The sequence below is a fragment of the Apium graveolens genome, chromosome 1 (genome assembly GCF_009905375.1).
Source record: "Apium graveolens cultivar Ventura chromosome 1, ASM990537v1, whole genome shotgun sequence".
NCBI lineage: Eukaryota > Viridiplantae > Streptophyta > Magnoliopsida > Apiales > Apiaceae > Apium > Apium graveolens.
The window spans coordinates 174,972,012-174,995,652 of record NC_133647.1 but is presented as its reverse complement, the minus strand read 5'-3'; the positions used below and the strand labels follow the sequence as shown (position 1 = coordinate 174,995,652).

Sequence of the window (23,641 nt, the reverse complement as noted above, 5' to 3'; positions counted from 1 at the left end):
TAACTTAAAAATATATTATATTAATTTTATAGTGTGTTTATGTGTGTGTATATATATATTAAATATTATGTTTATAAAATTCTATTTAAAGATAACAATTATATTGAAAAGATAAATAAAATTATTTTTTTGAAAAATTAAATGTTAGTTTTTTTAAAAGCATACACCTGATTTCGCTTAGCTACTTGATAATATACAATTAAACCTCTTTAAAGTAATAGGATCAGAACCAAGAAAAAACATTATTTTAGCGAGTTTATTACTTTACCCGAAGTAAAAATACACTGTATCCGTTATGTTGGGACCAGAGAAAAATATTATTTTAGCGAGGTTATTACTTTATCGATTATTACTTGATCGAGGTTTAACTGTAAGTTGACATCCACTTGTTCCGTAATTTAGCTACTTAGTAAATATGAATTAATTAATACTTATTTTGTCATTTAGTTAATTTTTAATATGAATTAGCATTTTACTTGATCAACCTTGATCTCACTTCTTATCTAATCTAGCTCTAACTATGACTAACAAAAGTATGTGTTAATATAATTGAATAAATTATATATACAAGATATAGAGAGAATAGAGAAAACTAAAGAGAATATATCATCATTTTATTCACCCATCTATCAACAAAGTACATAGAGTGTTTATACAGGGTATACCAGTGTAGGTTACTAAGAAATTGTGAAGTCAAAGGTCTAGATGTTTAATATGGGGAACCAAAGGTTAACATAATTATGAGTAATTCAAGAGTCATCCAATTAATTACATAACACTCCCCATTGGATGGCATGTACTAACATCATGCTTAATTAAAATCTTATTAGAAAAAACCCAGTGGAAAAACCTTAATAAAGGAAAAAGAGTATATGTGTTGTATATAATGTAATGTAAAAGAAATATCATATCTCCCCTCATCATTTCAGTCTTGTGTACCATTTTCTCGAAGAAAGATGTAGGAAGCGCTTTTGTGAATAAATTTGTTGAATTTTTACATGATTGAATCTGACAAACATCAATTTCACCTCTTTGGTGAAGTTCATGGGTGAAGAAGAACTTTGGATCAATGTGCTTTGTTCGATCTCCTTTAATATAGCCTTCTCTAGTCGGAGTGATACATGCTTCTTTATCTTCGAAGAGAACTATATGACTACCTTTATTGACTAAACGGCCACAAGATTTTCGAATATGGTGGACTAAAGACCTTAGCCACACGTACTTTCGACTTGCTTCATGAAGTGCTAGAAATTCAGCATGATTCGAAGAAATTGCTGCAAGAGACTACTTTGTAGACTACCAAGATATTGCGGTATCACCATATTTGAATATGTAACCTATTTATGATCTTCCTTTGTGGGGATCAGACTGATATCCTGCATCTGCATAACCAACAAATTCCACTCTTGACTCTTTAGAATAAGACAAATCCATATCCATTGCTCCTCGAATATATCTGAATATTTGTTTCAAACCAGTCCAGTGTCTTCGAGTTGGAGCAGAATTATGCCTTTCCAATTAATTAACAGAAAACAAAATATCAGGACGTGTACAATTGGCAAGATACATTAGTGCACCAATGACACTCAAATATGGTACTTCAGGACCAAGAAGTTCTTATCCCTTTTCTCTTGGGTAAAATTGATCTTTTTTCTTTTCAAGTGAGCGAACTACCATGAGTGTACTCACGGGATATGCTTTATCTATAATAAATCTTTTAAGGATCTTTTCAATATATGAGGACCGGTGGACAAAGATTCCTTTAGATAAATGCTCAATCAAAAAACCAAGGCATAACTTTATTTTGCCTAAGTCTTTCATTACAAATTCACTTTTCAAATATTAGATGGTCTCATAAAGTTCATCTGGGGTCCCAATGATATTTAAGTCATCAACATAAACTCCAATGATAGTAAATCCCATTTTTGTCCTTTTAATAAAAACACATGGACAAATCACATTATTAATATAATTATTTTTCGTAAGGTATTCACTTAGACGATTATACCACATCCAACCCTGTAAAGCATTATGTAACATAATATGTAATCGAGGAATTATAACTCAACATGTCATAGATCAGATAAACAATATTAAAATTGTGAAACACATGAACCCTAAATATGAAGACAGGATATACACAAAGAATTAAAAGATGCAAATGACTCTTTAAGTCCACAATCAAGTCATGAGAAGAAGTTCATTTTTGTGTTTAAGACTCCATGATGAATAAGACATCAAAGGACTTCCAGTATCAGTTACATAGTTTGATTTAAAGTATTAAAGATCAGGGGTTCAGTGTTTGAAGCAATAGATAATCAACTAAGATGTATCACTTCAGAATTGTCAAGGGAATTGAATTAAACCAGTTCATGCTAGTTGTTTGTGTTAGAAAAATGGATTTTAGATCAAAAATTTTATTATGTTCTTGATGATAATCCTAAAATCTAATTGTTATTCCCAGTGAACTAACAATGAGATTTACAGAAGGGGGGTTGAATGTAAATCTCAAAACTTTTTCAAGTTTTGAGCAGTTTCTAGTCTATGTGTTTTGATGAGCAAGTGTGTGTGAATTGCTTTAAGCTAATGCAGACAGATATATATTCAAACACAAATGTAAAGAACACAACAGACTTAAAAACTTTTCTGGTGGATTTATTGTTCCACCAGAGATGTGTTATTTCAGAAAATCTGTGATTCAAAGAATTAAATCACAGCTGCTTCCTAGTACAAACTAGATGATTTTCTCTCTGGATTTTTCTAAACAGCTCTGGAAAATTCACATCTAATTACTAGCTGCTACTTTGTTTATATATCACCAAGTTTACAAGTGAAGACAAAACTGTAAAATACAATTCAAAGGTTCTTCACATGTTTCTTCTTCATTTCTCTATCCAATGCAATTTAGGTTTGGCTGTGAATCTTTGAATACTTCCTTGTTTGCACCAGAATGGAAATGCTGCATTTTCTTGATTCCTCCTAGAGGCTGCCACATTCCAGTTTGTCTTTGTCAACCCATGTGCCTCTGTCAGCTTATGAATTGTCACTATCAACTGCTATTGAACTAAGCATCCGTTGAAGTTTTCATCCGTTGATGCTTTATCCGTTGAAGCTTTATTCGTTGATGCATTAGCAGTTGAAGCTTTATCCGTTGACTCACTTATCCGTTGATGGATCTTATCTGTTGAAGCTTTAGAGACATCCGTTGAAGCTTTGTTTCTTATCCGTTGAAGGTCTTTAATATCAGTTGATACTTTTTCACTTATACAAAATTACAAGGCATGAAATATTTACAATTAGCCCTCCTATTTGCATATCCATTAGTAGTCAACATGACTGATAATTTCCCACAACATCTAAGAAGTACAACTTAAATACAGAGACTGAAATGTGCTATAATACTAAACTTATTTCTAAGTGAAGCTACTCCTTCAACGGATAGCCAAAATGGTCTTATCCGTTGAGGCTACAAATACTAGATTTCTACTTAAGTGTTTTGTTTAACTTATCATCAAACTAATACACATATTCCTAACAATCTCCCCCTATTTATGTCTACTAGAATTGTAGGCATAAATTTGGGTTTAACTTGATGATAAAAAAACACTTAATAAACATATGAACTGTAATAAAGCAGAAATTCAAAAGTGCTGCAAAAATGTGTATGCTGAGATGGAATTGAAGAATTACATTGTTTCCAAGGGTGCTCCTTTAACCTGAGCAGATTAATTTCTTTTCCTTTGACCCCTTGTTTTCTTTCCTAGCCTCCTGTCATTCTCCTCCATTTGGAGTTGGAGTTGTCTATAGAACTCAGCTTCATCTTCTTCATTGATGTCCAACTTAGATTGCATATCCTTGAGAGTTTCATTACTGGCAATCTTGAGCTGATCTTCAAGTCTGAAAAATCTTTTGACTCCTTTATTGTCTCTGAACTCCATCAACTAGTGAGGTGATTTATGAACTGTGATTCCTCTTTCTTGGATGAGTAATGTTCTAGGCAAGGCATTGGGCTCCCACCAAGTCTTCCTTATGCTGGCAATCTTGTTGAGAATCTCAGTATTGGCAGTCCTGGTAAAGCCAGAATCCCTTTTTATGGCTGAGTAGACTCTAACCAAGGTAGAGTAGCCTTCATTCAGAATCCTGTAGAGAGGCCAAGTCCTTTCCCCACTTCCTTTGTATTTGAACACTAGTCTTTCTGGAAGCTGTCTGTAGGCATCTATTCCCCTTATTTCCTCCAGCTCATCCAGATAGAGTTCAATGTCTGAAAATTCCTTTATGTCACAAATGTGAACATAATCATCCTTAGAGGCTTGTGGCTTAGGCTTAGGCTTCTGAGTGAATTTGATTGAGGTTAGAGGAGGTGTTGATTTGATTTTCCTTTTCTGTTTCTTTGATGGTGGAGAAGTGGTTAAGAAGGTGGGCAATTTGATGGTGTCCCAATCAATTGGTTCCTCCTTAGGAGTGATTGTTTCACCATGGATGTTTATGAAGGGGTCAGGCATAGTGGGTTCAGGAATAGAAGGTAGTGGTTTGGATTTTGATTGGGTTTCTTCAGTCTCATCTACCATCTTTCTTTTTACATTGGCCTTCTTTCTGTTCCCTTTCTGCCATTCCTTTCTTTCCTTACTCCTTTCTTCCACATCATCACTAATCATGTCCCCCATACCTGCATCTTCACTTTTGTCCTCAATTTCTTTCTTATCTTCAGCTTGACTTGACTTTAGCTGTTTTTCAAGCTTTGCTTGTGCTCTTTTGTCAGCCTTTAACTTTTTAGCTTCTTCCTTCAACCTTCTGACTTCTTCCCTCTTGGCTATTGAGAATTTGGGATGTCCTTGTATCACACAGATACTCTTTCCCTCTCTAAAGATAATAGCCATGTTCCTCCTTTCAACCACATCCTTGGTCTCCTTGTGCTTCATGATATTACCACCCAAAACCTTGTCTTCATCGGGCTTTGGAAGAGGAAAGTCCACTTCTTTCAGCTGAGCAAGGCTTAGAGGGTTCTTTGCAGAGTCCTTATTGGATCTGTTGTAATAACCCCAATTTTTGGAAATTTTTGAAACCCTTATGAATAGTGATTTTGCAGATTATGCTGAATGAGAAAACTTTTCATGCCACACTATATAGGGGTTATGTTATGGATATTCTGAGATTTTATTAGTACTCTATATGGTATATAAGTGTATGTAAAGATCGTCAGAATCCAATTCCGAACACTTTGATTTTTCCCGGAAATCCACTAGATACGGAAAGAATTGAGTATAAGGTAACAGGATAAAAAGGATTTAAATTAAAGGATTATAAGAGAGGATCATAAAAGGAATATAATGTATTGAGAAAGGTTAAGGGAACCCAAGTAATAAGATCCCGGATATGATCTCTCAAACGATAAACGAGAACGAAAGATAAGCGAACCGTAAAACAAATAAGTGACCAAAAGACAAGCTTGTACAAGAAGCCAAGGATTGTGACATCATCAAATCACAAGGTGTGGACAAGTGGAAGCATTATGACATGTGCAAGGTGACATAAGCATGACAAAAGGGAAGGAATTGTTGGATGATTGTAAACCACACAAAGTTCAAGGTTAGAAAGGTAATTAACCAAAAACTAAACCAAAACAACCTAGCTAGCCAAAACAAATCAAAGCAAACACAAAATTTTTCATTTCTTCAACATTGCTCTCGGCTTTTTCTTCTTTTCAAAGGAAGAAAAATCAAAAATCAAGTTCCAAGCATTGTTAAATCACAAGGTAATTATCTAAGGTTCCTTGTACATAGATATGGATGTCCTATAAGTTTAAGCTTCTAATTCCTTCACAATCTCTTCCATTAATTCAAGGAAGAAGATGGTGAATAGTAACTTTCAAAAAATAACTTTAGTTTTCTTGAATTTTTATGAAAGTTTAAGGTTATACAAGCAAGGATCAAGGTTCTTTAGGCATTCAAAGCTCTTGTGTTGTGTTAAGAAGCTTCAAGGAAGGTATAATATCTTAACCAAGCTTTGTTATTGAATGTTAAGAGCATAATATGAGTGTTATAGTTCATGAGAGGCTTGATGGTTGTGTATGTAGAGATTAGTTGGTTTTGGGATGTTTTTGGAGTTGTAAATCTTGGTTGTTGATTAATGAACTTAAGTGTAGTTTAAATTCATGATAAAGAATAGTATAAATTGTTAATGTTGAGTTGTTGGGGCTGTTATGATAAAGTATGGATGGGGTTTTGATTGGGTTGTGATTGTGGGTTGATTGGTGATGGTTTGGTGTTGAATTGGAATGGTATAAAATTGGGAAATCGCGTAAACATAGCCGTCGTAATGTCCGATTTACTTTAGACTGCTTTTGTTCATAACATTAGGACCCGAGAACTCCCTGCTAGGTTTTGACCATTGCCATGTTTAGATAGTTCATGTTACGAGCTTCGTTTTGATATGTGGTTCGTTTGATTCCGATGTACGGTTTAGGAGAAACGACCGTTTTAAGTAACGACGTTTCGCGAACGAATCATTACCCCTCGCCTTACTTCGAAACATAGGTTAGAGACCTTAAAGGACTAATTGAAGTATGAAACAATTATGTTAAGTGTGTTAGGCAGTTGGTAAGACACTCGCGTAAGAATCGCCTTAAAACCCTTAATGGTTAATTTATTAAAAATGGTGGAGCCGAGAGTACTCGAGCGACTTAAGTGAATCGTTAAGCGCGAAAGCGAACGTTAGGACTCTAAATGGTTAAAGTCTAGTTTCTTAAGCGACCGGGGTTTAATTCCGACTTATGTTGTTGTTCATAGGTTATCGGACCCACTCTAAGCTTAAGTCTATCCGGGAGCACTCAGGCAAGTTTTCTACCCGTTATACTGTTGTTGTGATGTATATGTGTATATGCATGATCTTGTGATAAATGCATATTTGTTATTAGCAAATTCTTGCGATATATTGTAGCATGTGATATGGTATATATGCATGCCTGTTTCATATTCTTGGATTATATATCTGTTGGTTAAAATGCTTACAGTTGCATAATACCTATGCTAGAGATAAGAGGTATTGAGTTTACCCTTAGTATAGGGGATCAAAAGGTGAACATATTTCTAAACCGGGAGTCGATGTTCCCGAGTATAATATATATATTTTTATATATATATGGTTATAGTTTTCAAAACTATTAATCGAATAAGGTTTATTCGATAACTTTAACTTTATTTTATTATTGAATATTATTTCGAATATTCATCCGAGGACTTATGACTCCTTTATTTTATTATTGAATATTATTTCGAATATTCATTCGAGGGCTTATGACTCAGTTATATTATTAATGATTATTAATTGAATATTCATTTGAGGATGTATGACTCCTTTATTTATTTAATGAATATTATTTATAATATTCATTCGAGGTATTATGACTCCGCTTATTATTTAATAATATTCTTTATTTTATTAAAGAATAATGTTCGATAATCAAACTTACTTTTGATTATTCAAATAAAGATAGTACCTTCGTATAAGTATATCTTTGGTTATTTAATACTCATTTCAAGTATAAGTCTTACAACTTCTACTTCAATTATTTGTATAAAGATTATTCTTTATGGGAATATTATTTAAATAATAATATTCAGATATTTTCTAAATACATTGGGACTGATTTATCTTATTAAATCAGCATTACTCCAAACACTCTTTAAAGTGTTTTCGAGTCTTCAAAATGATTTTTAAAAGTTAGAGCGGATCCCAAAACTCATTTTTATATTTAAGATCTTCCTTTTAAAAAGGGGATTTAAATACTCGCTCAAAACCTGAGGGATCCGGCTCTATGGTGTATTTTATATTCGCAACAAGGTTGCATTTTTGGTAAATGAATTGATTACTTACCCAACGTTCGGGAAGTAAGTCCATCTATCGAGTCGGCATAAGCAACATGGGCTCAGTGGGCGTCCATGATAGTGTAAGTGGCTCAGTGGGAGTCCATCAAATGCATAAGTGGCTGAGTGGCAGTCCAACATAAGGTCCTATTGTGACCAGGGTGATGACCAGTGGGGAATTCGTCCATCTACTAGTAGAAAAGGTTACTTATTGGTATCTTTGCCTGATCAGCAAGATATCAGGTTTATGCCAAAATTCTTTCCTTTCCAAATTTATTGGATATTGTAATTCTGTTCATACTTTACATGACAGAGGTTTTCAGGAAACGTATGTATATATATAGGTGTATATATATATCGGGACTTAATGAAGTATATCATAACTTCATTTCCTTCAAAATATTTCAAAGATTGAATCTATTCAAGTCTTATCTTGTAGTCTCATCAGTGTGATGAACTTTTGAAACTAATTATAACTTGAACGGTGGTAGTTCAAGTAGTATTCGGAAAAGATATAAGTATATTGGAGTATCTTGTAACTTCATCTTTTAAACTTATATCTAGTAAATGATTATCTTATGCATATCAAAGACTTTCAGAAAAACGTTGAGACAAGGTTAGATATATGAGATCACCTTGCAACGATATTTTTTTATACAGTTATAAACTGGAACTTTGTGTATATTATACATGGAAGAGGACTTCCAAGATTTTGAAAAGTATATATGTATATATACTGAATATTTTGTGACTTCATCGCATTAAGATATCAAACTTGGTTCATTTCTTTTGACCAAGACTTTCATGAGTACTATGAGAAGGCTCATATATTGTTAATCATTATACATATTATTTTGGTGGGCTTGCTGCTCACCCTTGCTTTCTTCTTTCATCACACAACAACAGATAGAAAAGATGAACAGGACCAAGCTCCCGATTTGTGAGCGGATAGGAAACGTTCCGCAGTTTCCTATAGGCGTTGATGCCGCCGTAGCTGAGGTAGGAGCTACCAATAGGCTAGGCTTTCAACTTTTGATGTACAAGATTATGTATATTTATGAATTGTAATAATGGCAAAGAAATGTAAATCTATTCAGAAACCCTTTTAAGGTGTAATGGCATATAATTTTGGAATAAAATGATTCGTGTTACTTTTGGATATTCATCTCTGAGACTATAACTTGTGGTGTGTGTGTTTATTGTGGGGTCACAGTACAGAGTAGTTGATTGTTTATTAAGATTGGGTGTTATTAAGGGAAATGGAACTCGTGACAACCCGGATTCCCGACCCCGGATTTGGGGGTGTTACATCTGTTATTGGGCTTGAGAACCATATGTTTCAGATTATTGGAAGAAGTCTCTCCAACCTTATTCCTCATAAATGGCTTGAGCTCCATAATGATTGGCTCCACCTTTGTGCTATGCTTCACAGATTGTGATTTAGAAGTTGTAGAACCAAAGATTTGTTGCATCCTTTCATCAATTTTCTTCCTTTGCTATTTGACTTTCATCTCAGCTGCTGCTATCTGAATTAGATCAATTCCATCAAGCTTTCCTTTGATTTGAAGAGTTGGAGAAGTGGTGATGGCAGGAACTAACACTTTAGATATTTGAACTGTTGTTGATGGCTCTCCTTCTCCTTCCCTTTTATTCTCCCCCTTTTTGTTATCATCAAGGATAGGGGTCAAGCCTTGTGCTTTTGCCAGCTGCATTAGTAGATTTGTCTGAGATTGTTGATTCTGAAGAATGGTGACCATAGAGTCTTCAATGATTTGAACTCTGTTTTCCAACCTGGCCAGCCTCTTGTCAGCATCAGATTCTCTCCTCAATCTCACCAACAAATCTTGCATAGTACCATAAGGCATAACTGAATCCAACTTCTCAGCATTGTAGGATTTCAGATCAGCAATATCCTGCTTGAGTTCATCCACACTTAAATTCTGTCTGATATGCTGCAACTGCAAGAGATGCAGAAAGTCTAGATGAGCTTGAAGTATAGCCTTTGTACCAACATTTGTAGTCTCCTAAAGGGCCTTTTGAATAGACATTACTTGCTTGACCAAAGCTACACCAAACTGTCCTGGTGTAGATTCCTTTGCCCATGCCCATTCTGGTAGATTTGGAACAGAACTTGGGCCTGCATCTCCCCCTAAGTTCATGCTCCCATCCAAAGAATTAGAGTCATCATCATTAGAATTTGCTCCAAATTCTTCAGATGGCTCACCAGCTTGAGAAGGCGAGCTATTAACAGCAGCTTTGTCTCTTATAAGAGATTCTGAAGTGTGTACAATGTTCAAAGTCTGCTCTGCCTCCACATTGCCCTGAGCAGCCAATAGTTGATAGGCTGAAACAGGATGAGTAAAAGTGTCAGTATCCAAGGAAATGTTATCAATTTCAGCTTTGTAATGTTACTGAAATTGTCTTCCCTTGTCAGCATCATCCATAATCATTGACTCACTAGCAATGGCTGGATCCACCCTTATAGCTTCTGTACCTGCCTTTCTCTCATTTTCTCTATATTCTTGCATCAGGGGCTCCCCCTGGCTCACACACACCCTCACACCCTCACCCTCACCTACTAAGGTGGCACTCCCCTCACTTACTTTTGCCATGCTGGAAGAAATAGCATGCATGTTTTGACTCGCAACCTCTCATTTTGCCTGGGAGCAACCCAGCCTCTCACTCAAATTATCACTCCCTTCCCTCAATCCTAGAAGTGATTGCACAGTAACCATGTCTTCTACACTTGGAATTGAATCAGTTATGTGTGTAGAGACCATCAACGGATAGGAGTATCCATTGAAGTGGAAACTGATGATATCAACGGATAACTGCTGTTAAGTTTATCCGTCGAAGAACAATCACTTGTCAACGGATGAGAGATATCCGTTGAAGAAGGAAAAAATGTAGATATTGAAAGTGACATAATTGTTGAATCTGTGTGAATTGATTTTAAGTGAGGTGACACAGATTCTTTAACTAAGTCTGAAAGAATTGGCTGATGATCCAACAAGTCATCTAACAGATGATGATCACCAGGATTTGAGTGGGGCTCCTCCCTGAGTTTTAAAGAAGGAGAATCAGGAATTGATGTGAATATCATATCCACATCCAGAGAGGGTGATGGAGAATTTGGTGATTGATGTGTGTCTATTATGAGAGAATGGGGCTGTGACTCCACATTTACTGGAGCCACATCAAGCTGAATTTGAGAAGGCAAAGATACATGTGGATGTATCTGTGCAGTGTGTGCCCCCTGTGTGGAAACTAGGGTTTTAGCCTTCTTTCTTCTTGAAAAAGTTTTGACAGGTGAAAGTGTGGCTTCAGTGTCCCTCCCTCTTTTGTTCTGTGTCCCTGGTTGGGGACTATTTTCAATAGTTGCATCCTTTTGGGATGATGCAACTAGGGATGTGTTTGACTCCTTTTGAACCACCACAACCTTTTGAGAGACTGTGGCTTGGCTGGTTAGGGTACCACTCACCTCTCCCACCTTATCCTGGGGGGTTTCTTGATGTTCACCCCTCCCCTCACCACTCATACCCTGTTCACTCCCTTCAGGGTTTTTGGTAGTTGTTACAACTGTTGTCTTTTGAGAAATAACAGAGATGGTTTTCTTTGACTTGTGTTTTGGAATTTTAGTTTTGGTGGCTTTGGTAGGAATCTGTTGGGACAAAGACACAGATTTCATGGCCGCACTAGAAGGCAAAGAAACAATGGGGTTGGAAAAAGTAGGAGTTGCAGCAGTATTTACCTCACTTACCTGGGGTGCATTCATTATTGGTAAATATACCAATGGCACCTGGCTGTTGAGGTTGATTCTTAAAAGGTCTGCAAGGACCCTTTTCTCTTGTGCCCAACATTTTAGTTTATTGCTCTCATTAGTTATGACCAAACCTTCAGCAACATGGTTAGCCAATAACATAAAGAATCTAGCATAGTAGATGTTATGAGGTCTATTAGCTTTGTTACCTAACCTGGAACCTAATTCTAGCATGACATAGTTGCTAAAATTAAAGTACCTATCAGAAACTAGCATGTAGAGTAGATTAATAAGAGATGAAGTTATGGCATCAAAATTGCTAATCTTCCCAGAGAAAACCTTGATAAAGGCATCTCCAAGAAAACTCCATCCTTTCTTTTAATGCTTCCTAAACTAGCAGAATTAAAAGAATAGCCTATGGAATCTAACATAGCAGATACATCTTTATCAGTGTGTGGTGTCATAACATTATTCTCAGGAAACTTAAAGCAAGACTGTATATCATCACAGTTAATACATTAATCCTTACCTTTGAGAGAGAAAGCAATGGTCATATCTGTGGAGTTGAACTCTGCAGTTGTCCAAATCTCCTCAATTACCTCACAGTAAATGGTTGGGGCTTCCAGCATTGCATAGCTTAGTTTGCAGTTTTTGATGAAGTCCATCATCTTGTGATAATCAGAGTGGGCTTCATTCTTTTCAACCGAGGCTTCGAAATTGTTCTTTTCATAAACAAATCCAGACTGAGACATAATTTTGACTACTGGTGCCATTGTTGTGAGTAGAGGTTGCAGAGAAAAACTTGAGAGTTTTGGGAGAGAAAGAGAGTAAAATTTGCAAGAAAGCGTAAAGTGAAAATAAGAATTCAATGGGCTTTTTTACTTTCTTGAATTAAAATGTAAATAAAATGATTAAATGATACTTTTAAATAAATTACAGCCGTTTGAGAATAAAGAAAACTGTAGAAATTCTAAAAAACTGCCTTTAATACAAATACATACACCTGTACATATATGTATCAACGGGTAAGTAAAAGAATCAACGGCTGTGACTCACTTAAAGTAACTGATGTGACACTTCAACGGATGAGGTAAATAGTTATCCGTTGAATATTAACACAGTTTTTATCCGTTGAAGGATAAAATTACCAGAAATGTATTTGTCTTTCAACGGATAATGAACATCCGTTGATAGAACAATTTTGGCTTTCAACGGATAGGGAATATCTATTGATAGAATAATCTTTACTTAAAGCCAACTTTGTTCTTGTAGCAAATTCATTTTAGGCTTCAAAGCAGATTATAAAGAGGACATAAATTTATGAATAATTAAGCATACCTAGCTCACTTACTAATCTTGTGAATGTTGATTCATCAAGTGGCTTGGTAAATATGTCTGCAATCTGCTTTTCACTTGGAACAAAATGAAGTTCCACTGTACCTTTCATCACATGTTCCCTAATGAAGTGGTACTTGATGTCAATGTGCTTGGTTCTTGAGTGCTGCACTGGATTTTCAGTAATGGAAATGACACTTGTGTTGTCACAGAATATAGGAATTTTGTCAACAGTTAGTTCATAGTCAAATAGTTGATTCCTCATCCATAGTATCTGTGCACAACAACTACCAGCAGCAATATACTCAGCTTCAGCTGTTGATGTAGAAACAGAATTTTGCTTCTTGCTGAACCATGACACAAGCTTATTCCCTAAAAATTGACAGGTGCCAGTTGTGCTTTTCCTGTCTATTTTGCAGCCTGCATAATCTGCATCTGAGTAGCCAATTAGATCAAAACCAGACTCTCTAGGGTACCAAATTCCTAGATTTGGAGTCCCTTTGAGATATCTGAAAATTCTTTTAATAGCCACTAAGTGAGATTCTTTAGGGTCAGCTTGAAATCTAGCACAGAGACATGTAGAAAACATTATATCAGGTCTACTAGCAGTTAAATATAAAAGTGAGCCAACCATGCCTCTATAACTTGAAATGTCCACAGACTTTTCAGCCTTGTTTAATTCAAGCTTGGTAGTAGTGGCCATGGGAGTTTTTGCAGATGAACAGTCTATTAGGTCAAACTTCTTTAAGAGATCATAAATATATTTAGTTTGATTAATGAAAATTCCACCACTAACTTGTTTAACTTGTAAACCAAGAAAATAAGTTAGCTCTCCCATCATGCTTATTTCATATTTACTTTGCATTAGCATAACAAACTTTTTACAAAGCTTATCATCTGTAGATCCAAATATAATATCATCTACATAAATTTGAACAAGTATTGTAGAGCCATTAACATTTCTAAAGAAAAGAGTTTTGTCAACAGTACCTCTTGTGAAGTGATTATATAGAAGAAATTTTGACAAAGTCTCATACCAGGCTCTAGGTGCTTGCTTTACTCCATAGAGTGCTTTCAACAAATAATACACATAGTCTGGAAAATTTGGATCTTCAAATCCCGGAGGTTGGCTTACATAAACTTCTTCCTCCAATTCCCCATTCAGAAATGCACTCTTGACATCCATTTGATAGACCTTAAAGTTGGCATGGGCTGCATAGGCTAGAAAGATTCTGATGGCTTCAAGTCTGGCAACTGGAGCAAATGTCTCATCAAAATCTATCCCCTCTTGTTGAGAATAGCCTTTAGCAACCAATCTGGCTTTATTCCTTATGACAATGCCATTTTCATCCATCTTGTTTCTGAATACCCATTTTGTGTCAATAGAACTCTTGTTCTTTGGTTTTGGGTACCAGCTTCCATACTTTGTTCCTCTCAAATTGGTTTAGCTCCTCTTGCATTGCTAAAATCCAATCTGGATTCAATAGAGCTTCTTCCACTCTCTTAGGTTCCTCCTGTGACAGAAAGCTACTATACAGACATTCATCTTGAGTAGCCCTTCTAGTTTGCACTTTAGATGTAGCATCACCAATGATCAGTTCAAAAGGGTGATCCTTGGTCCATTTCCTTTGAGGTGGTAGATTATCTCTAGATGAGGTTGCCTCAGTATTGTCATGATGTGAGATAGAATGTTGATTGGTTGAAACTCCCCCTGAGTTGCTGATCCTTTGAAAAGAATTGGGAGTTCTATCAATTGATGAAGTGAATTGATTATTCGTTGACAGACTATGATCAACGGATGCTTCATTATGAACTTCAACGGATGATGCACTTTGTGTTTCAACAAATGCTGCAATGCTTCTTTCAACGGAAGATGAATTAAGACTTTCAACGGATGCAACATTCTGTGCATTATCCAAAGGCAGATTTTGTATTCTTCTCGAGGTGCCTTCTTCATCATTCTCATCTTCACTATCATCACAATATATCTCAATGTTATCAAATTTGAGTCCTTCATGATGTCCCTCATCTGTTAGTCCATCAATCTTTTTATCATCAAACACAACATGCACAGATTCCATGACAATGTTGGTTCCTAGATTGTAGACCCTATATGATTTTCCAGCAGAATATCCAACAAATATTCCTTCATCAGCCTTTGCATCAAACTTTCCTTTGTGATCAGGTTGATTCCTTAGAATGTAGCATTTGCAACCAAAGACATGCAGAAAATTTAAAGTTGGTTTTCTTCTCTTGAACAATTGATAGGGAGTCATGCCTTTTGCCTGATTAATTAGAGAAATATTCTGAGTGTAACATGTACAGTTAACAGCCTCAACCCAAAAGTATGTTGGGAGTTTTGACTCTTCAAGCATTGTTCTTGCAGCTTCAATTAGTGATCTGTTCTTCCTTTCCACCACACCATTTTGTTGTGGAGTTCTTGGAGCTGAGAACTCATGCATGATCCCATTTTCTTCAAAGAACAACTTCATGGTTGAATTCTTGAACTCAGTTCCATTGTCACTCCTAATATTCCTTACTTTGAAATCAGGATGATTGTTGACTTGCTTGATATGATTGATAATGATTTTACTAGCTTCATCCTTTGATCCAAGAAAATGAACCCATGAAAACTTTGAGAAATCATCTACAATCACTAGGCAATATCTTTTCCTTGAAATTGACAATACATTGACTGGTCCAAAAAGATCCATGTGTAGCAGTTGTAGTGGTTCATCAATTGCAGATTCAAGCTTCTTACTGAATGATACTTTCTTTTGCTTTCCTTTCTGAAAAGCATCACACAGCCCATCCCTTGTGAATTCTACTAGGGGCAATCCTTTAAATAAGTCCTTTTTGACTAGATCATTTATTGTTTTGAAATTCAAATGGGACAGTTTTTTGTGCCATAGCCAACTTTCAACTGGACTTGCTTGGCTGAAAAGACAAGTAATTGATTCTGCATCTGTAGAGTTGAAGTCAGCTAAATACACATTCCCTTTTCTAACTCCAGTTAGAACCACTTTGTTGTCCTTCTTACTTGTGACAACACAGACTTCAGAATTGAAGGAAATAGTGTTCCCTCTGTCACATAGTTGACTGATGCTCAATAAATTGTGTTTGAGACCATCAACTAATGCAACTTCATCAATGATGACATTTTCTTTTGTAATCAAGCCATATCCCATAGTGAACCCTTTGCTATCATCTCCAAAGGTTATGCTAGGGCCAGCTCTCTCCTTAAACTTTGTGAGCAGGGTGAAATCTCCTGTCATGTGTCTTGAACAGCCACTGTCCAAGTACCATAGATTCCTTCTTTTTCCCTGCACACAACAAAATCAATCAAGTTGATTTTGGTACCCAAGTTTCCTTGGGTCCAGCCTTGTTAGTCTTTTTCCTAGACTTCATTCCTCCTGCATCTTTTGACTTAGGTAACTTTGGGTCAACCTTGATCTCAGATGTAGTTGGTTGAAGAGTAGGGTTAGTCACAGAATCATTTAGCACATTTGATTGAATTTGATAAGGCATGGATTGTGCAAACATATTATTCCACATATGCATGTTGTATGGCATCTGAGGCATACTGAATGCAGTAAAATAAGGATTATTAACATATGGCATGTTTGCAAAATGTGCATGAGGATTCCGATGAGACATAACTGGCATAGCATGCAGAGGTGACATAGACATGTTAGGCATGGAGGGAGTTAAAGGCATGGGAGCATTCTTAACAGATTTGCAGTTATCAGATAGATGATTAACACTTTTACAATGCACACGGCTTTTTCTAGGAGCATACTTATCAGGTGTGTAATTGTTGGTTTATTAATCCCTACCTTCCCATTTCTATTAATTTTTTTTTAGTTTCCTTTTTATCCTCAACCAATTGAAGCCTATTTTTCAGCTGATCTAAAGTCATGTGTCCTATGTTCACCTTACTGGCATCTTTGGATGTGCTAGCTCCTTCTTTGACAAAGTTCTTGAAAGTTGAACCATCCTTCTTATTGAAACTTTTCTTTTTAGAATCACTTGCCTGTTTTAATTGATGAGCCTTAAACGGATGCTCTTCTTTTTCCTTCAACGGATAACTTTCATCATCCGTTGATTCCACATCCGTTGATAATCCATCAATTAATTCTAACTCCTTTTTGTTTTTCTTCCAGGTATTCTCACAGAATGATTCAATTTTCTGAACCTTGGCAATCTGAACACTAACATCCCTAGATGTTTTCCAGGCCTTGATTACCTCTTGCTCACTTTCTAACTGTTTAGAAAGAATTTCTACTTTTTTAACAGCTTCTTCTAGTTCACTCTCAATAATCAAGCATTTAAGTTTAATCTTTTCAAGCTCAATAACCTGATCCTCTAACACAACATTCCTATCACTTAAAAACACATTATTCTCTTTGATCCTAGTGTTTTCTTTAGCTAGTGATTTAAGGGAAACACGCAAATGATATAATTCATTGGACATATCATTTATGGCATCATTGCATTCATTTTTAGAAAGCTGATAGAGGTCAGTGGTGATTACCTGGTTGCTTGATGAACTAGTTTCATTTTCATCAGAATTAGCCATCAGGGCTAGGTTGACATATTCCATATCATCATCTTCATTGGCGCCATCAGCTGCCCAATCATCTTGAGTGAGAAAAGCTCTTTCCTTTTGTTTGAGCAAATCAAAGTACTTCTTTTTGTAATCAACTTGCTCAAATTTCTTCTTATCAGAGGTTGGCTTCCTGCACTCATTTGCAAAGTGTCCACTAATGCCACATTTATAACATTTGAACTTAGATTTGTCCACCATGTTTTTGTTTGACTTAGTGAATTTTGTATTTTTCCTGAATTTCATCTTTGCAAACCTCCTGGACAGAAAAGCCAGATGTTCATCAACATCATCAGAGTTATCTTGACTGGAATTGTCTTCATCTTCAGCTACTTGCTCTTTTCCCTTGCTTGATTCTGATTTGCTTGTGCCAATTTTGAGACTTGGCATTGTCTTCTCCTCATTCCTGGCTTCAATTTTCTCATTGTCAGCTATAAGTGCAACTGATCCTTCTTTTCTCTTTCCCTTTTCCAACAGCTCATCTTGCTCCATCTCAAGTTCATAAGTCTTCAAAATTCCATATAGTCTTTCAAGTGTGAAGTTCTTATAATCTTGAGAATTTCTTAGAGAAATAGTCATAGGCTTCCATTCCTTTGGTAGAGACCTCAGAAATTTTAAGTTGGAATCTTTGACTTGGTACACTCTACCATACAGCTTCAATCCATTTAACAGTTTCTGAAATCTGTTGAAGGTATCATTTAATGATTCTCCTTCTTCAAAGTGAAAATATTCATACTGTTGAAAAAGAAGCTGCATCTTGTTCTCTCTAACCCGCTCAGTACCTTCACAGATGATTTGCACAGTATCCCAAACTTCCTTTGCAGTTTGGCTAGTGATGACATTGTCAAACATATCTTGATCTAAGCCATTAAACAGAATGTTCATGGCTTTCTTGTCCTTGCGAATTTCTTCCATGTCTTCAATAGTCCGTTCTGCTTTTGGCTTGGGAATGGACTGTCCAACAGCAACTGTTGCAGTAGCAGCTATGGCCACTTTGTGAGGAATGTGAGGACCATTTTCAATGCAGTTGATGTAGCTTTCATCCTGAGACAGTAGATGTAAATGCATCTTCACTTTCCAGTGATGATAGTTATCTTTTTCAAGGACCGGAATCTTTATACCAATATCCTTCCTACTCATGTTGGTAGCAGGAGGATTCTGTGCACTCATGATGTTAGCAGAATAGATCTTTAAACTTTTTGTATGTTAAGAGCTTGCTCTGATACCAATTGTTATTCCCAGTGAACTAACAATGAGATTTACAGAAGGGGGTTGAATGTAAATCTCAAAACTTTTTCAAGTTTTGAGCAGTTTCTAGTCTATGTGTTTTGATGAACAAGTGTGTGTGAATTGCTTTAAGCTAATGCAGACAGATATATATTCAAACACAAATGTAAAGAACACAACAGACTTAAAAACTTTTCTGGTGGATTTGTTGTTCCACCAGAGATGTGTTATTTCAGAAAATCTGTGATTCAAAAAATTAAATCACAGCTGCTTCCTAGTACAAACTAGATGATTTTCTCTCTGGATTTTTCTAAACAGCTCTGGAAAATTCACATCTAATTACTAGCTACTACTTGGTTTATATATCACCAAGTTTACAAGTGAAGACAAAACTGTAAAATACAATTAAAAGGTTCTTCACATGTTTCTTCTTCATTTCTCTATCCAATGCAATTTAGGTTTGGCTGTGAATCTTTGAATACTTCCTTGTTTGCACCAGAATGGATATGCTGCATTTTCTTGATTCCTCCTAGAGGCTGCCACATTCCAGTTTGTCTCTGTCAACCCATGTGCCTCTGTCAGCTTATGAATTGTCACTATCAACTGCTATTAAACTAAGCATCCGTTGAAGCTTTCATCCGTTGATGCTTTATCCGTTGAAGCTTTATCCGTTGATGCATTAGCAGTTGAAGCTTTATCCATTGACTCACTTATCCATTGATGGATCTTATCTGTTGAAGTTTTAGAGACATCCGTTGAAGCTTTGTTTCTTATCCGTTGAAGGTCTTTAATATCAGTTGATACTTTTTCACTTATACAAAATTACAAGGCATGAAATATTTACAATTAGCCCTCCTATTTGCATATCCACTAGTAGTCAACATGACTGATAATTTCCCACAAATCTAAGAAGTACAACTTAAATACAGAGACTGAAATGTGCTACAATACTAAACTTATTTCTAAGTGAAGCTACTCCTTCAACGGATAGCCAAAATGGTCTTATCCGTTGAGGCTACAAACACTAGATTTCTACTTAAGTGTTTTGTTTAACTTATCATCAAACTAATACACATATTCATAACACTAATGATTGGAAGTTGTTCCATGATATGTGAACTTAAACTTTCATATATGATTTTAAGAATTTTTCTTAATAAAATTCATAGAGAATTGGAGTTGAAGTTAGCTTGAAAGAGCTTGAAAAAAATGAGAATGTGTTTTGTCCCACATTGAAAATTAACAAAGGGGGTGTAGGCTTTATATTGTATCACACACATGGGTAGTGTACAACTACTAAGGTGTGTGATGGTCCATTGTGTTCTTGTGTGCTTCACGCGCGCACACACACACACACGCCGCCACCCCACCCCGCCACGCACCGTACTGGACCGGACCAGACCGGGTCGGGTCGGGTCGATGGGCGATTTAGGCGAATGTCTCGGCCTCTCGCGTACGCGAGGCGACCTGGGCGAGGATTTTATTTATTTGTGATTTAATATTTTAATTAGAATTTATTTATCAGTTTGGACTGGGTTATTACTGTTGGGTTGTGTTCGGTTTCTGAATTGGGCTGAGTCAATTTGCATGTGGGCTGAGTCAAATTCAATGAACCTGGACATAAGATAAGAACTTGTAACTGATATTATAATTCAAATTAAAATATTAAAGCTGACCATAATGTGAGAGATAATGAATAAGATGTTGTTACAATTTTATTTAAATTCAAAATCATGTGTTTTGATTTATTTATTAATTGTGCAGTTTAATTCTAAAATTAAAGGGGTGATCAGTTACACTTAGCCTCTAGTATAAATAGAGGACTAAGGTGTTGAGTTTCACACACCACACCCTACATTCTCTTCTCCTCTATGCTTTCTCTTCCCTCCCAAATACAATTCCGAAGTGCTGTTTCTTTCGGCGACTGAGGTGTTAGTCGAAGTGGAGTTTGTTGTTGCTGTGAACACCAAGATCGGAGCTGTTTTATCCTGGAGGAGGCATTGCAAGCATCCTAACACTGCAGGTGGGGGAAATTATCTCTTCAAGAGCAGCCAGGGCTTCGAGCAAGGCCTGGCGACTCAGCTGATTATTTTCTTATTGCATTATACCTGTTGGCTACCACTGCTTTCTGTTCTTTTCATTTAGTTTAAGCTATGGTTACTGATACACTTTCTTTTCTTTCTTCGTTCTTACAGTTACTGGTATGCATATTGTTTACTTACATGTTTTGTTTCCTTAATTGCTATCTTGGCCTTGGCTTGTTAAATATGATATATAACTGCCTCTATGTTGCTGTAATAGTCGTTATTTCCAACATTCTTGAAGAGATAATTAGTTATATAGTATTTAGCATAATGGTTAGTGTTAAGTGGCATTTATGTCCACTTGGCATGCTCTATAAGGCTTGAATTGACATTTTGTACTCAAGTTATTTGTGTATTTGATGTGTTTTTGTAGTATTTTTATATTTCAGGCATAAATAAAAGAATCAAGAGATTTAACATTATTTTGGTGCTAAATTGGTGTTAGGATGATGTTCGAGAAGATTGCTCGTGGAAAGGCCAACTCAAACCAGCAAGAAAAACAAGTCAGAAATTTATCCAGAAGGACGGCGCGCCCGCGCTGAAGTAGCGCGCGGCCGCACCCAAAGAGCAGAAACTAAGCGCGCCCGCGCTATTGAAGCGCGCGACCGCGCCAGGTCGGGATAAAAGAATCTTGATTCTCTTGTGATTCTGATTGATGGACTTCTACTCTGCATGGGCTGCTATATAAACATAACTTATGATCGTTTTTCATAACAAGAAGTACCAGAGCTTAAGGAGAAGGCGTAAGAAGACCGTAGAGCACAATTCAACCAAGGCGAAGAGGATCTAGTTTATTCTTGTGATTTTTTATTGTAAGTTGTAACTTTGGATGCTAGTTTTCTTATTTGTTGAACCTATACTCTTGTGTAACGTACTTGGTTTTATTTATTCTGTATAAAGACTACGTTTATTATACCATGCTTTCATCGGAACGCACGTTGATGATGAGTCCAATTATGGGCTAATCGTTATCGTGGGGTTCTAACGGATTTATTTATGGATTTCTTTAGTTAATTTTTTTCGATGCCTTAGTGTATGGTGATTGTATAATATCCTAGTATTGGTTGTGCTTATTCGTCTTATGAGCGTCACGAACTTATAAGATAGCGTGTTAATCTCTAATGAAGATAAAGTGAATTTAGGGGTTTAGAACTTGCCATGCTAGCATAGGTTCATGTCTTTGATATGCATGATTCGTATGTAATTTTAATCATCTTACTTGCCCTATGTAATCATAATAGATAACTTATGCATTAAACCGTTATGTTGTCAAATTCTATAGACATATAGGGTCTCAATATAATTGGTGTCTATTCAGCTTCTATCTCTTTTGTGGATGTCTGGTAGTAAGGTATTCATATAACGAAAGTTGGCGTTTACTAGTTTCATGTTATTTGATTAGTGTCATCACCATTGCATGCTAAGGTTAAGAATGAAGAGGCTATTGAATGAAGTATTTAATGAAGTTAGAATCCCATGTTTGTATCATATAGTATTCAACTCTCTTTATTCTCTTAGTTAATATTCTTTAGTATAATCTCTTAGTTAAGCATAGTTAAAACAACCTCAATTTGTTATTCGTCTTAGCATTAAATAATAAACATACCATTGTTGCATAAGTACATTGATTAAAATTAACTTAAACCAGTCCCTGTGGGAACGAACTAGAAATAATTCTATATTACTTGCCATCGCGTATACTTGCGTGAATATTAGCACGTGTTTTCGTCCTAACAAGTTTTTGGCGCCGCTTCCGGGGACTCGGCGTTAATTTTTTAGTTTATGTGTTTGTCATCAGTGGGCGTTAAATTTGATTGACTCGGACATTGTTACTTACTTATTTCCTTGTCGTGTTTCAGGTATTCTAGCAAACGTGTATGCATACGCATTTTGGGACTTGTAAGAGAACTCTGAATCAAGCTGAGGAAGAAGTTGTAGTAGCTAAGGAAGTTTTCGAGGAAGTTCTTGTAGAGGAGAAAGTTGAAGAAGAAGCACTTATTGCAATGGGAGAACCAGAAGCGAACCCGAAGGATTTGATGGATTACTCTCAACCAAAGATTAATGATATTCAGTCTAGCATTGTTCGACCAGCCATCTCGGCTAATACCTTTGAGATCAAGTCGAGCATGATTCAGATGATACAGAACTCAGTTCAGTTTGGGGGTTCTCTGACAGAAGATCCCAATATGCACATCAGAGATTTCATCGAGATCCGCGACACTTTCAAGTTCAATGGAGTTTCGAAGATGCTATTAAGTTGAGGCTTTTCCCATTCTCTCTGCGGGATAAAGCTAAGTGCTGGTTACATTATCTACCACCCGGGTCTATCACCAAATGGGAGGATCTTGCTCAAAAGTTCTTAACTAAATTCTTTCCTATGGCGAAGACTGCTACAATCAGAAACACACTTACTTAATTTGCTCAACAATCTGGAGAATCTTTATGTGAGGCTTGGGATCGCTACAAAGAGATGCTTCGAAAGTGTCCTCACCATGGGATGCCTGACTGGATGATCATTAATTGCTTCTATAATGGTTTGGGTGCTACTTCTAGACCCTTGCTTGATGCAACATCAGGAGGAGCCTTGTGGGCTAAATGTTACGATGAAGCTTATAAATTGATTAAACTAATGGCTGCTAATGAATACCAGAATCCCTCTCAGAGACTAACTCAAGAAAAGGTAGCAGGAATTATGGAGTTAGATGCAGCTACTGCTATAGCTGCTCAGCTTAAGGCTTTAACGATGAAGGTGGATTATTTGGCTAAT

At 36.2% G+C, this 23,641-nt stretch overlaps 1 non-coding gene across 1 annotated transcript; it reads right to left on the bottom strand.

Moving 5' to 3' along the window:
• Positions 1-23,266: 23,266 nt before the first annotated feature.
• On the bottom strand, positions 23,267-23,373 carry LOC141682540 (small nucleolar RNA R71). Its single transcript, XR_012559820.1, has one exon. It is a non-coding gene; the product is annotated as a small nucleolar RNA R71 (small nucleolar RNA).
• Positions 23,374-23,641: the final 268 nt, after the last annotated feature.